Source organism: Anas acuta, chromosome 4, assembly GCF_963932015.1.
Source record: "Anas acuta chromosome 4, bAnaAcu1.1, whole genome shotgun sequence".
In the NCBI taxonomy this organism is placed as follows: domain Eukaryota; kingdom Metazoa; phylum Chordata; class Aves; order Anseriformes; family Anatidae; genus Anas; species Anas acuta.
Window position 1 is genome coordinate 37,324,150 of NC_088982.1, and position 15,857 is coordinate 37,340,006.

Genomic DNA, 15,857 nt, shown 5'->3' on the forward strand with positions numbered 1-15,857 from the left:
AAGAAAAAAAAAAGTTGTGACTGAAAAGGCTGAGGGTAATAGAAGAATCTGGTAGAAAAGGCCCTGGTAATCTTTATAAATTATTGCTGCTTCTTTCTGGCTGTCATTTTGGCCTACCTGGGGGAGATTTAACAGTATCACTTTCTATTTAGTCGATTTCATCCAAATTTATCTTGCTGTCTGAATCTGGGGAGATTTGAAATGTAACTGTGGTGTCCTCATCCTAAATAATACAGGAATTCGCTTGAGTATTTATTTGATTAAGCTGAAGGACATTGAGAGTAAATATGTGATTATAAAAAAATCTGGATTTTAATGCACTGTAAATAGGGGAAAAATCATTTCTAAAGTATTTAACTTAAAGGTTACCATAGTAAGATAGGTAGAAGCAGGAAGAGAAATCAGTCTGCTAGATTAAATAATGATGGAGTCTAACTGTTGGACTTCTGTCAGGCTTAATGTCATAGCAGGTGTTTGGGTAATGTAATATATTTACACGACTCCTCATTCATCAGAGCACATGCTGTAAAGTAAGAACAAATGTGCTGCTGATAATTACCCATCCCTGCTGGGGGGGGGGGGGAGGGTGCAAAGGGGAAACCTACCAAATTTATCTTGAAAGGACCCAAGGCATTCCCTGCTCAGTAATGTTTTATTTAGGTCTGTAGATAATAGAAGATTTTTTTTTTTTTAGTATTGACAAATACAAAATAATACAGTGCTAGATGCTTGGGAAAATATTTGGTCTCTCAGTAAAGAGCCCTGTAGGAGAATTGCTGAATTTTCTGAAGCAAAAATCAGCAAGACATGAATGGCCTGCCTTTAGCCTGGAGGGCAGTGCTCTGGGGAAGGGCTTGTTGTGCTGATCCTGGTGGCTCTTCCTCATCCTTACTTGTGGTGCTTATTTCCACTCCTTCTCAGAATTAAAACCCAATTAATCTTTACAAGAATCACTGAACCATCCATTAAGAAATGGGTGTTAAATGTTTATGTGTATATAGGGCCAAATAAAGGGCCAGTTTCAGTAATGTGCTGTCTGTATGGGACTTGAATAATTCTGACTTTTATGGGGGTTTTGGATGTACTCTGCACCATAGCTGACCAGATCAACAATGCTGGCCTTTATGCATTTTTGTCTCAGACTTGTGTATATCCAACACGGAAATAGGATTTTGGATAATGAGAATATTAGGAACCTTGTTAAGGTCTGGAAGTAAATCTGTCCTGTGATGTCTTGCTCTCAAATGGTGTGCTTTCCCGATCTGCATTCCTAATAGCATCGCTAGTGCTTGTCATGGCCCAGTGATCTACACAAGGTGCTGATACAGCTGAGAACAATGCCACCCAAAAAAGGGTGGTCAGACTTGGTCACAGATACCAAGCTTAAACCAATTTGATCATCTGAGGAAATCACAATTGAAGTCTTAACCAATAATGATAAAATAACCAATAAATAACCAACAACTAATAAAGAACCGATGTAGCTTTAAAGAAAAAAAAAAAAAGGGTGGGGGCACATTTAGGTCTTGTTCTTCTACATGCTCATGGTTATGCTCATGCAATACCTATCTTTTAAGAGAAATATGGACCTTGTTGAAATCTGTTGTGCTTCTGCCATTAAATTCCCCAGGGATCGAATTCTTAACCTTGCGTGGTTAACACAGGTGCAGTAAAATGCTAGTGGGACTGTAACCTGGTTCCCCAGACATGGCAATCAGTTTGTATCAATGTGTAACTTAGAATTCAGTGTCTGTAATACCTTCTTGCAGTTCTTGCCAATGCATCAAACGATGTAGAAAGAAACCAAAAAAAAAAAAACAAAAAACAAACAAACAAAAAAAAATAAACCAGGAGAATGAACTCTGCTCTTCTCTGCCCTTGTTTTCCCTTTCTTTCCACTATACTTGTTGTCTAGGTTGCTGGTGAGAAGTTAAATCACTTTTAGCACCATTTTATCCTTAAAATACCTTCTGGAAGAACAGTTGTTACAGGGGATTGGATTTTGGTGGCTGGAACAACAGAACCACACCACTTAACTGAAAAAGTATGTACTGAATGCAAAGGGTACAGGGGATGGATGGTGATTTCTCCTTTTCTCCTCCTGTTAGCCTCCTGTCCAGTTCGGGCTGACACCATGGGCCCAAGGGACCAGGACCCTCTCTCTGACAGCAGCTGTAGTCAAGGTCTCTTTTATTTGAGCAGTGCTTTTAGCTTGCCTTTAACCTATGACAAATATGGAACACTACAAGGTGTAAATCAAAATAACAATACAAGTATTTTGTTAAAGACATGCACAAAGCCTAAAATAAATATTTAAGCAAATATTTATTTAGACAGACAAATATTTATTCTTAATCTTGGCCCCTCAATAATGTCACTATTCATTGTTGAGACAACTTGGCTTCTGTATTTAAAAAAAGGAAGTCAAACTGCATTTGCTAGTTCTAATTATAGGGGCACTGCTGTCCCTATTTCTCAAAGAAGCCACCACAAAAAAGAAGCCACGTTGGTCTGCAGATAGCTGGTCACTAGCAATCTTGATGTAGGCTGACTTTGTTTGGGGATATTTTCTTCTTACCATCAGGATCTCAATCAGCCTGTACGACAAGCTAGCACTTTCCTTGAAAAGTATGTTCTGAAAATCAAACAAAATAGTTTTCTCTATTAAAGTGTTAGTCAGCACATAGCTCTGAAAACGGCTGCCGTGAAGAGTCATATTGGTTGAGTTTAATAGTTCATGCATTGTAAACGCTGAAATTGGATATGTCACTGAAAGCTGCTCTTGGGCAGTTTCAGCTTGCATGACCGGCATTTACCCAGCACATCACCACAGGTCTTGCTGATCTTCCCCTAGCAGAACTTAAGCAATGTTTTTATAATAGATACATTTTTCTCTTATTTTATTTATTTAACTATTCCCCCTCCCCAACACACACACATTAACATGTTTTTCTTGGAAACTGGAGCATACATTTCATCTCCTACTGCCTGCTTCCTTCTTCAGCACATCTATTTGAGTGCCCCTGCAAGGGAACTCCACCTCGTGCAGCTCCGTCATGCAATATTTCAGTTAGTAATGTGCTTCAAGTTGCCACATTGTGCATTGCCAAAAACAGTACAGGATATAAAGGATCTAATGCTTTTGAGGGAAAGCTCTGCCCTTAAGGCACTCTGTAGTCTGTAGCTGCCCTGGTCTATCAAGGGGAGCTGAGCAATAAAATGTAATCTTAAAACTCAGATGACTGGTAAGTGTTGGAGCCACAGCAGAAGGCAGCAGTGTTTTGAGTGTTAGGGTTGGTGTTTTCTGGTGTATGAATATGGGCAGATCATGCCAAGCAGCTCTTCTGATGCTTGTTGATAACATGCAGGCTGCAGCCCCTTCTGCACAGCTGATGACAGCATTAGAAGCGGGTGGGGGGGAGCCTTGTCTGTGCCATGATACCTGGTTTTCAGTTTTTTTTTTCAGTTGTACAGTTACATTTTAAACTTACTTTCACAACATCCAGTACCCTTGTCATACTTAAAAGATACATTCCCGGAACAGTTTTGCTTGTGTGAGGTTTTTTAATACACCATGGAGTAAGAATGCACTGGTATTAGAAAAGTGACACCACAATTAACTTTCAGGGTCAAGAGAAGAAGAAAACTGTGCAAGGAAGCTATTTAGTACAGGGTTACTCAAGAGTGCTAGCATTTAACTGTTTTGAGCGCAGTGAAAGCTATTACAGGCTTCAGATATTATCAGTCTGCTCTTGGCATTTAATGCCAGCAGCCCTGCTGCGATACGTGGTGGAGTGGTCAAAAAGCCACAACAGAGGCTGGTTTTCCTCCTGAGTGAATAACTTCAGCTTTTCCTTTTTTTCTTCTGTACATATGGATATCACAAGTTTGCTTTACTGTTATTTCACAGCATTTACTATAATCCATCTGAATAATTTAATAGCATCAGTGAAATGTTATCTGAAAGTGCTTTCAGAGAGCCGCCAGCAATTTGAGGTCATGATGCAGGTGGGTGGATCTCCAAGTTGGGATTGGGCTTGGACCCGGAGCTCTGGGGCTGGGTCTCACCAAGAAGATCACAGCATGAAATGTCGGGGCCTCAGCATTTTAGGAAACCATCTATGGTAGTACATGGAAGGGGAAACCCTTCTCTGGTTAGGGTGATCTCTTTGCAGTTTCAGGCTCATGTGGGAGAGTGAAGAGTTTTAAGACCATGGGAGGCTTGTTTCCTCTCCAGCCTTGTGAACAAGAGGCCAGTGCATGGAGGCCCATGCAAACCAGAGTTTAAGTATTTTTGGTGTGTTTGGAATGGATGGTGTTGAAGAGGACAACAAAACAATCCTTATTTTTCTTCAGAATTCTGCAAAAAACAATTGGCACGGATCTTCAGCATTTTGTGATAGTCTCTCCTCTGCCAGCAATAGGGGATTGTTCTGTCAGAGTTGTAATAGTGAAATGCATCTTATGTATGGAGTATTTTACTCTGAAATACTACTTTTCAATGTTGGTTCCTACTGTTTTTAGGTTCTTTGTAGGCTCTGTTTGGATGCATTGAACTTGGAAGGATGGCATGATTAATGTGCCACTGTTATGGTCAAGATGTCATGGAGCTCTGTTCTCAAAAGCTACATCCTTGCTGCTCTGAAAAATATTCAAAGATGTTGCAACAGTTCATAAATCCATAAAACAAATTGTTGAAGAATATTTATAACTAACACACAGAAAAATATCCAGTAACTTGTACTGTTTAAATAAATCATTAGAGGACAGAAAATGCAATACTGGAAACTGCTTTTCACTTTTTTTCAAGGGGAAGTATGGTCCTACAAAGCAGCTTGATTTGGAAACTAATTTACAGCTGTAACTGGCATACATGTCCATATAAATAGTAGTAAATACATTTAAATAGCTGTGTTCCAGCTTACATTTAGCAGTGGAGGAAATGCAGGATGTTTTTCCTCTATTCTCTATTTCCTTTGAAATCGTGCTTTACATGACAAGTTCTTCTCTATAGATTGTGCTGCTAACTTCCTCCCATCTGTATCTCCCTTTAGCCCTAGGCTTTTGAAAATGAGACAGTTTTTGAATGAATAATGCTTATGTGATACTTTCTTTAATCATATAAAATAGTCATGGGATGATATTTTTGGTACCCGTTTTTTAATGATGATATATGGACTGTAAGGCTTTCTAGGGAAGAAGGAAGGAGTTATATAGTTTCTGTTTGACCCTGTTCACTGGTAAGAACCAATTCCTGTTTTGTATTTGTGCCCAACCTTTCTCTTTGTAAGGTAACTGATACCTGCCTTACTATTGATTTGATCCGAAGAAAATTATTACTTCTATTTCTGGTAAATTAAAAGGATCCTATAACTTGGGCATGTGGGAAGAAATGGAGTGAATGTGGTTAACTTAAAAATCTTAAATTTTTAAGAGCTTAATATCCCTTAATTTAGTATCAGATTATGATTAATAGCAGTGGTTTTTTGCTACTGAACTCAACTGTGACTATTAATACTGTATGCATGTTCTGCAGAAGCTGCCGTTCAGTAATGTTGGCTGTAAGGGTCTGTGTTGACAGGATTTGTGGGTGTCATTTAACAGAATGAAATGAACAGTTTCTTCGAAACTACATATAGCTAGCTCATATTGTGTTTGGCCTTTCAACTCTTGGAGCAACAAATGAGATAAAAGTTAGTTGTTTAATGGTAAAGGCATTCAAGGGCTTTAATTATTCAAAGGATAATAAAGGAACGCGTCAGAAAATGTAACGTTAAACAATGGATCAGCTTCGTACCACTGACACCCTATGGAGCTATTTTGAAGTTAATGAACTTACTCTGTTGTTTCACCCTTCTCTGCCTAAAAGAAAAGTAAATAAGAAAAAACATGAACTAGCTTGCAAACCTTTCCTGGGAGGGATGCTTCCATTGGCTCTAATGGGGTTACTGGCACGAGTAGAGCTAATTGGGTGAATTAAAGAATTAACAATTTGTCCTCTCAATTTGTGTGCTACCCAATTAGATGTTAAGAAAGAACAGGCGCCTAGGCAACTAAAGCCTTAGTCTAGTAAATTAAATATTTAAAGCAGTTGGAAGCATGAGTGGCTTTTTTATTTTGTTTTGATTTTGTTCAATTTACAAACAGACAAGAAGTCAGAGGTTTGCTGTCTGCAGGTTGTAGAGCATTTAGGATGTCCTGTAACTGGGAAATAACCCTACCTTTCTGCCTAATGCCAGCCCTTATTTGCACTTGGCAGATGCAGTGGAGTATAGAATGTAATTTAAGGTGTTGGTCAAGGCTTAAACTAAATCCTGAATGGGGGAAGCAAACAACTACTACAAAACCCTTTAGCTATTGCAGTGAAATCCTAGGATCCTGCACCCTAGTTTAGTCAATCTGCCCTGCAGAAACAAGCATGTCCTCCTGCCTGGTGACACTGTGCTTGTTGACAACGTAGTCAGGCAAGGCAGAATAGATGCAGTATGGCATCATCGTCCTGTTCCCTTCGGCAAACCAAGCAAACTAGGTAGTTTTACACTGCTGACCTGTCTCAGCGATTGGTCTGAAGATGGTTGTGATAAGAGCTGAAATGGGTGTACAAGTCTAGCTGCTCTTGAAAAAAGTTCCCAAGTACCCACAGGCAGCCTGCACAGCAATGGGATCTCTTCCCTAGCCCTGTGAAGCAGTGAGAAGTTTGTGACCTGAAGTAGAATTTTTCTATTGTGCAGAGAGACCTGAACTGTATTTAGGGACTAAGAAGCAGTGGTAGTCGTTAAATTTTTAATGAGCAGAAATGATTGCACATCGCTTTGGTTGTCAGATTTGCCTTTGTTTTTGTGGTGTTCTGCCCGCGTCCCCCCTCCCCCCTATTTTTTTTTTTTTTTTTTTTAGGTTTGTGGGCATACAAAGACTTTCAGAAATGTGGCTCTGCTGTCAACTAACTTTCTTACAGCTATGAAAAATACATCCTCATGTTGTAGATCAGAAAAGGAGGTATGTGACTTCAGCATTTAAAGGAAACTAATTACAGTTATCTATAAACAAACTAAATAAGCCTCACCAACTGTTTTGACTATGTGATATGAGCAGATATTGGTTCAGTTGCTGGTAAAGTTACCGTACCAATCAAATTAGTTGGGTTTCTTCCATATCAGCACAGAGATAGTGAACAAACTTGGGCATTTAACAGAACCATTCTGTGGGATTAGCTTTAGTTAGTCTCTAGAGACACTTAATTCACATTAGTTACAGGTATACTGACAGGGTATCACGAAAAAGCTTCAGCGATATGTCAAAGTTCAGATGTGATTTACCAAGTGTATTGGACATCTTATACTGAAAAAAATCTTGGAGCAAACTTGAGTGAGAATAAGTGAAGTTTCTATCTGTTTCTCTAATCTTGTGAAATAATTCAGTGCAAATCCCAGGGTGGCAGAAATTCTTGCAAAGGAAAGTAACAAATGGTATTAGTTATAGAGGAACTGAAGAATAGAAATAACAGAAATTAACTTCAGTACCACAATAATAAAGTTCTTTGCTCTTGCTGAACTTACAAACTTAGAAGAAATGTTTGCTATGTTGCTTGTGATTAGATAGCCCAGCTTTTGTTTTTTTCACTGTGTTGAAAGAATTCAGGGATAGGGTCCAGTGCACTCGTGTGTAAACTGTTTGTGTAGGAGTATCAAATGATGTGGTATTGCCCTTTATATCTGATAACTCTGATTTTAAAACCAAGCACGGAGTAAGTCTGTACTTCGGTATGTATATAGGTATGTATTTGTCTCTTTTTACCTGACAATTATATAGTGGATGCAGTTGAAATGTATACTGTCCGACCTTTTTGCAGCATATCAAGGAAGCTATTAAAATGCACTTCCATTTATAAATATCGTAACAATTGTTTCTGATTTCCTACTTTGAAATATGGTTGCTTAGGACAGTGCTTTAAGATTGTTTCCTTTTATAATTGTATAGTGTTGTTTAGGAATGAAAGTCACTGTTGAAACAGTATTCTCAAATTTTTTCTTAAATTTTTCAGGGTGTAGTGCATGGGGGTACTTTGTTTTGTTTTATAACTCTAGTTTTCATCTGGCACGTAAGTGCTGTGCCCATTTTGGGCTTCTTGCTGCATTTCCCACTGGTCCTCCACTGCACCTGCTGTGCTGCCACCAGCCATTAATGTTCAGATGAAGCCAAGAGCCTGTTCGGTTATGCCTGAGACATGCAGCAGTGCAGATGGCATGTTCTGTCTGCCTCTACCTGTAACATCTGGCAGCAGTCAGATGTGAGAAAGCCCAAATGAGAAGGAGAGAGACTTTTTTTTTAAGTTGAGCTGAATAATTTTCTCAGACAAATGATTGCAGATTGCTTGAGATCATAAAGGGAAAAATAAAAACATTTCGACTGGGGGGAAGAATTAGTTTGCTAGATTGAATGCATATATTGTGTGAACTTAAGGAATTTCCCCCAAATTGAGTTGGAACCTGGTTTAGAGCTTAATGGATATGTGCTGTATAATGGATATGCGCTGTAGTATCTAGGGAGATTTCTCCTTAACAGTCCCCAAGAATCTATCAAACCACGTATCAGCAGATGGTTGTGAACTTTCTTTTCTGTACTCTGTTAGGAGTTTTGCCATTGATCTTGATACAGTTTAAAATATAGTTTCTGATTGTGTATGTGATTGTGCAGATAACATTAGAATGGCATTTTTCCTTCAAAATGACCTTGTTTTTGTTATGAAGAGCCTGACAAGGATGACTTACTCTGCCATCTGATGATCACATAGCCAAGAATTGTCAAACTACTTTTCAGAATCAAGTGCTTTTTTCATACCTTATCTTCTAAAAATCCTTTTACTGTAGTAAAATGCATCTCCATAAAGCTTGCCTTGTGTAATAATCACAGCAGGGTAAATACTAGGCAATCAAATGTGGAGGTAGAAGCCATGCCTCAGAACCAAAAACCTGTGTCATTCTCAATAATCTTCAGTGTTTTTCTCACTAGAAGCAATTCTGTGCTCTTGGTGGACTTTGTCAGTTTTTACTACTGCTAATGCAAATGGCTGAACACTGCGAAAGGTACCGTATCTTCAGGTACTGAGTTATAGCTTTATAATCTGAAGTAATTCTTATTCTTTAGTCTCCTTTTTTTTTTTCTTTCCTTTTAAAAATTCCTCATCTGCTGCTTTGGTGCCTGTGGGTCTGAAGCAAGTTTTCCCAGGCAGCAGCACGCTAAAGGACAGAGGTACAAGAGGAACACACAGAAAAACTTCAAGTTATTAATTCTGGTGATGGTGATTAAGAATCAATTTGGGTTACGATAAAAAGCAGACAAAAACAAAACAAAACAAAACAAAGCACGTTTCAACACATTCTGCTGTGCCAGCCTTGAACTCATTGTGTTGCAGGTCTCTGTTATGAGCACCACTGCTGTCACCAAAGGTGAGGAGAGATGGGTCATATGGTAGGCTGGATGCTTCTATGGATAATTCCTGATGTGGAACGGGGGAGGAACCATTAACTTTTGTCTTCTTGTCATGAAGTGACCAATAATCCCTTCTGCCTACCAGAGGAAAATTATTACCTTAACTTCTGTGGATATCATGCCTAAAAATGTCATGGCTCTAGACTGAAAATATAACAATGAGTGGAATCTCTGTCTCCTTCATCCAGATTATGTGAATTAATGATGTTCTGCCTCACCTTCTCTAGTGTCATACACTGGTATTTCTTAGATTTGGGTTTATGAATGGATTAATGAACAGATGCATGGTGCCGGTGGTTAGAGAACCCCAATTCCTCAGTTTTGTGTTGTATATAGGATAGGAACAATTTTCGAGCAGAAATTTAGGATGAAAGGATGGCCTTGTGGGTTGACCTCATCAGCAGCTGAGCACCCAAGCAGCTGCCTGCTCACTGCCTCCTTCCCTTACCCCTGGAGGAGCACCCCGTTGTCTTCTGTCCTAGTTTGTATTTCAGTGTGACATTAAGTGGTTTGGGATGTGCCTTTGGCCAGTTCAGGTCACCTTCCCCACCTGTGTTCTCTCCCAGCTTTTCTAACCCCCAGCTGACTCGGTGTGAGAGGGGGTGGAGTGGGAAAAAGAGGAAGCCTTGGTGCTGTGTGAACACTGTTCAGTAACAGCCACAATAATGCCATGGTACCAATACTTGTAGCCACAAACCCAAAATACGGCACCATGGGGCTTGCTATGAAGGAAGTCAGCTCCATCCTGGCCAGATGCAGTACATGTAGGAATGCATATCCAAATTAATTATAAATAAACAAATCTTCTGTGGATTAATAAGGATTTTTTTTCCTCTCATATAGGTGAAATAGACAAGAAAGGACTGAGTTCTGGAAGAGAGATGAATAACATTACAGTGCAGTGGAGATGATAAAACATTAAAAAAATGCTTTTTATAAAGCAAGAGGAAATTTAATAGATCTGGAAAATGGATCATGTCAGTCAATCATAAGAATCACTGTCCTCCCAAGGGAGGAGGGGGAGAATAATATGGCTTCTCACCTACCGCTATTTCTGACAGTGCTAATGAGTGTGGAACAAAAAGTGAGAAGGACTCTGATTTCTGCTATCAAAACCAGCTCCTAGGCAAAGACCTGATCTTGTCATGTGCAAAGGCCCTTTGCTTTCAGAATAAATAATACATACTTTTAAAATCTCATCTTTGCCAGGATATGTGCAGAAGGATCTTGACAACACCAACGTGAAATGTAGCTGCATTAATCACCTTTGAGCTTTGAAGAGTTGTTGGTAGAGAGGCATATTTTGTGTTAGCATTTATATTATCTCGTTTGGACAAAATGGCTTGAAACTCTAATGTCCATTTTTTTCATGTTAGCAATTAAGCTGCTAAGACTGTTTCTGAGGATGAAAAGTCAATAGGTAATTCTTACACCCTATGGTGTGAGAGGTATGGCTTTAATTAAAGCTTCAGTAATAGAAATGCATCAGTATTCTGTGCCTTTTGCATCTTCAAAATAGTTGTCTTTATGTTATGTCTTTTTCAGTTGTGCATGTTCTGTCTCTTACATGTCCTATCTCCTCTGGAGTAGGAACCAGTCTACATGGGCAGTGGCAACAGCCCACCAGTTACCTGTGTGGTGTGCTCTAGGTGAGTTTTGAACTGCTGACCTCCTTAGAGGTCCCATTCTCCCGCAGTTCTTCTCTCAATGACAAGCTCTACAAGTGTTCACTGTAACCTTATTGTTATTAAAAAAAGAAAATAATAGTATATAAAATGGGATACCAGACCTCTTTCTGTCGGGATAGTGGATATGAAGCTGCTGCCAGTTAAGTAGATGCTAGTGCTATTTAGTTTACAAACTTTACGAACATCAGGTTTGACTTTAATGACTTCCTCATTAAAGTCAAGTGTTTGCCACTCCTGTGAGTGGAGAAGTTTAACAGATAACAATTAAAAGTGACATGAAGAGTAAGACAACTAGCAGGTCCTTCTGTGGGAGGAACTAAGAAAAAACAATGAAATGCTCATGATGGCAATTTTAGTAACTCACATTTTGCTTGTTTCATAACTTCCATAAGTGCAGGAAGGCTCGAGCAGTGTACACACCGAGGAGTGATTCCCTCTGTGTAACAAATCCTCCCCTCCCTCTTCGCGGGGGGAGGGAAGGGCGCTCACCCTGACGTCATGCTCGGGCGCCAGCACCTGACTGCAACTTATTACTTATCAAGGCAACTTGAAGCAGGAGGAATAAAGTCCTTGTCATATATGCTTAGCAGAGGATGGCTTGTAACAGTGTGGGCAAAGGAGATGGGAGGCCACTCTACTGGTGTGACAGAGCAGCTTGGTTGACCTTGGGGCTTTTGCCCTCAGTGGAGGTGCTTCAGGATCGGTTGCTCACAGCCAGCTCCGTGTCTCTGTTGGATTACAGTCTGATCATGGTTTACCGCTTTGCAAGGCTGAGAGGCATTGCTTCAGAATGAAAGCAATAGCCCCTCCAAAGACGAGTCTTCTTATAAACAGGTATCAAGAAAATGTGCATGCCTACCACATGCAGACAAAACTATTAAAAGTCTGCAGACTGGTTACAGTTCACTTCTGTCAGATTTAGAAACAAAGATTTCCTTATTCAGTTCATCATTTTTCTCCACATGAACTGTGATTTCTTTTTTAAATGGGAAACAGCAATGTAAATTGCTGACTGCAGAAAAATACAGTATCTGCCAAATGATTGATTACTTCTGGCCTCTAAATCCTATGATGAGTATTTTGCACTTTTTCAGAATATTTCTGAAGATATAAATAGATCGTCTCAGTCTGTGGCAATTAGCAGATTAGAAGAAATAACAGCCAGCTCTATATATTGGATATATAGTAAAGCTGGATTTGAAAAAGAGAGGGAGCACAGGATTTCCCTTTCCTGCACAGGCTCAAGTCCAGCTGTGATGGCACACAGGCAGCACTGGAGCTGGTGTTGGGCCTTCATTTAACGATGCAGCATTAAAATGTTGTTTTCTCCGTGGTTATTTGTTAGGAGAAGTAATGGCTTGCATCTGAAGGGGAGCGATGTTAGTAGGAGACTTATTAGCGATGTTAGTAGGAGACTGATATCAAAACGGTGCTTCAAAAAAGCACCCAGTTTCAAAAAGAGGACTGAGTCTTGTTTTATGTTTGGTTGTGTTTGCTTTACCACCTGCCCAAGTGAGGGGTAGGGGCACTCATGTGCATGCTTTTATTTAATGACTGTTCTCAGTGAGCAAAGCCGAGCAGTTGTACCTTCCCAGACTCATGCAGGCCTTTTCAGGTCTGAAGCAGAATCAGTAACTTCAACTTGCCATTCCTGGAGGTGACCAAAAGGGAATTTCAGAGGGCTTTTCTAGCTTCAGGCCCTAAGAAGGGCCAATCTGCTTGGAAGGCTGCTTCTTGAGCTACATCAGTTCCTTCAGTTCGTGCCCTCTGGACCTTGCCTCGCTGGAGCAGTGGTGACCCCATGGTAACAGCATAGTTCTGTGCATGTCCGTCTCTTGGTTTAAAAAGCTGCATCATGCTATAGCTTTTTCTGTAGTGTTTTAATCTAAGGAAGATATTTTTATGTATACTGAATGTATGGCAGAAAGAAGTCAGCTTTCCATATATATATACATATAAAATATATATACACGCACCCCTCCACATATATATGGTCACATGCATACGTAGGAAGAAGTACTCTTGGTAAGGAAGCTTTCATATAAATAGCTGTCCTACTGAGGGAAATTTTTGTAGCATGTGGTAAAGTTACCATTTTCATCTGTTTTAGGGTGGTCTTCTGCATGTTCAAAGAAAGCACCACCTATGAGCGTTGTTAAGAACTGATGACTTAATGACATGGTGTTCAGTTACAGCCTCTTTTGAGCAAGTGCACAGAGGAAGAATATGCCTTGTTTAGGGAGTTCCTGGCAGAATATGGGGAAGTGCAAGACTTTTTCTGGCAGAGGCTTTATCTGCAGTAGTGGTGCAGCACTCTGGGAGTTCAGGAGTTGGATCTGTGCTTCTGCCCAGGGCTTTGTGCATAGAGGCTGGGGTGTGCATGTGTCCAGTACCAGGTCTTACCACTCGTGTTTCACTGAGACATCACCACTTTGTGTGTAGCTGATGAAAGGTGCTCATTACCTCTGGCTCTGAGAACCATCATGCCATTTGCTACCTGAATGTCAGTGACTTTGTTCTTCTACTAAAAGTAGTTTTGTGTAATTTTTAGCAAGCCTGTTATTTCCTAAATGTAGTAGTGCTCTCAAGTGCCATAAGCCAGTACCTTACTTTATCCAAAATTTATCATTCTAATGTGATCATGCAGTGAGAAGAAAATGCAACGGAATTCAAACTTTGAGCTTACTGCTTTTTCCCCCCTGTAATGAAATTTGTAATTAGCATGTTCAAGATGCTAAAGAGAATGTGAGCATGTTAACAACTCTCCAAATGTCAAAATGATTTTGTGGTTGTCACTGGTTGTTCACATTAAGGAAGTAAATATGCTTTTTACTACTCAGTAAGTTTCTTACTGTCACAAAGTAGAGCAGAGAAATATTGATGAAGGACATCATTCAAATCTGCAAACCAGCAGGGGTTTATGCAAAAGGCCATGGCTGTCTACAGCTGTTTAAAGCATCAACTCATGACAATCGGTGCAAATGCTGCTTGCTCCTAACAAAGTTATCTACAAAAAAGTCTCTTAAGTTATGTATTGGAGGATAATAAAATAAGCTTTAAAAGAAACCTCGAAATAGTGTTACTAATCTACTGAAAAAAGTAGTAAATACCATTAATTTTAAACTGGGAATATAAATCTTGACTATATTACTAGACTTTCCTTTAAGCAAGTAAATAATGTATTCAGGATGAGCTTAAGATAGTTTACATGCTTGACCGAAAGTCTTATCAGCCCCTAAAAGGTGTCTTGACTCAGGGAAATGTAATTAGGAAAAGGTGAAGTCTGAGAAGTTGGCTTCATAGAGGTGAACTGCATAATAAATGTCACACAATAGCTGAATTATCTGAAACGTTGTAGAGATCTACCTGTTAGAAAGGAAATTTATTTATTTATTTATTTTGGGGGGGGGGGTAGGAGGATACAACTTGGTTAGGTTATTTAGGTTATTTTTAGGCTGTAGTCTGGAGCAAATTCATGTTTTTACTATCATTGCAACGCCACAAATGCTGATAAAAGATGCATGTAATTGGTGTAGCCAAGAGTTACACATTCATGCATTAACAATCGTGATTTCCTTGGAAGTCTGGGAAATGATTATATACAATAGATAAAAAGTAGATCAAAACAAAAGTTACTTTTATTTGCATACTGGGAATCGAGATTGCATTAGCAATCATTAACTTTTTCTTGAGTTCTACTGAGGTAACTCTATCCTATTGTATCTTTTAGCATGTTATATGAATTTTTAATCCTATGAGCCTATTATATTAGTGTTAACCGAGCCTGTTTAATCTCTCTGCAAAAAAGAATTAACAGGTAACTTACCTTTTAAAACCATTTAACTAAGGAGTTACTGCTGATGAAATGGTAACAAAATTCTTATTAGTGCAGAAGAGGAGGAAGATGGTCTAGTCAACAGCCTTCTCATCAGCTGGTATATAATTTAGTCCCATTAAAGTTGGTGCATGCTGATTGGGGGAGGGGAGTGGAGGAAGGGAAGGACAAAAATATAAATATACATGTAGATAGAAAAAAATTGAATAGAATTGAAAATATCTGCTATTCTTTTTCTGGTTGTCTGATGTTGACATATATGGTTAGTTTGCAACAGTGGTTGGACCTTGGAAGAACATCATTGAAATGAAAGAGCTAAAACTTTCTGCAGTCCTAGGACAGAACTTATTTTACCTTTCCTTTTAGTTAAAGTACTTTCTGTTAGAATACAAGGGTACGCTTCTAGTAAGGTAAGCTGCATAATTATGAAGCCTGCTATGCCACGCTGTAAAAGCACTGGACAGCGGTGACAGTCTGTGAGCTGACCGCTGGGCAGGTGGATGTGTTCCTGCTGTTCTGTCCCCACCTGTGATGCAGGTATTGTCCCTCAGCTGGCAGGCTGGTGACCTGTTCTGCTGGGGCAACCAACCAAGCATATTTGTTTTCAGCATATGCAGGGAGCCACTTAAATAATAGCTGGTAAGATATTTCCTTAAACCCTTAATATATAAATGTAGTGATTAAGTCTGTAGTGAATCATCTGTACTATTTTGAATTTCTCTACAGTTGTTGAATGCGTAGGTTGATCTGAGTAACGTTTGACTAAATTGTAGTATACGCCTTGGCAACGGGATCTGAAGATAGATAACTCTTTAGTAGATTTCAGTCTGTTCTATTAATTAATC

At 39.4% G+C, this 15,857-nt stretch overlaps 1 long non-coding RNA gene across 2 annotated transcripts in view; it reads left to right on the forward strand.

Annotated features, from left to right (window-relative positions):
• The window catches only part of LOC137855980 (uncharacterized), a 226,764-nt gene that overhangs the window by 26,470 nt on the left and 184,437 nt on the right, over positions 1–15,857 (forward strand). For both annotated transcript variants that reach the window (XR_011096111.1, XR_011096110.1), the window contains exon 2: positions 6,895–6,996. This is a non-coding gene — a long non-coding RNA (uncharacterized lncRNA). The remainder of the gene's footprint in view (positions 1–6,894; positions 6,997–15,857) is intronic.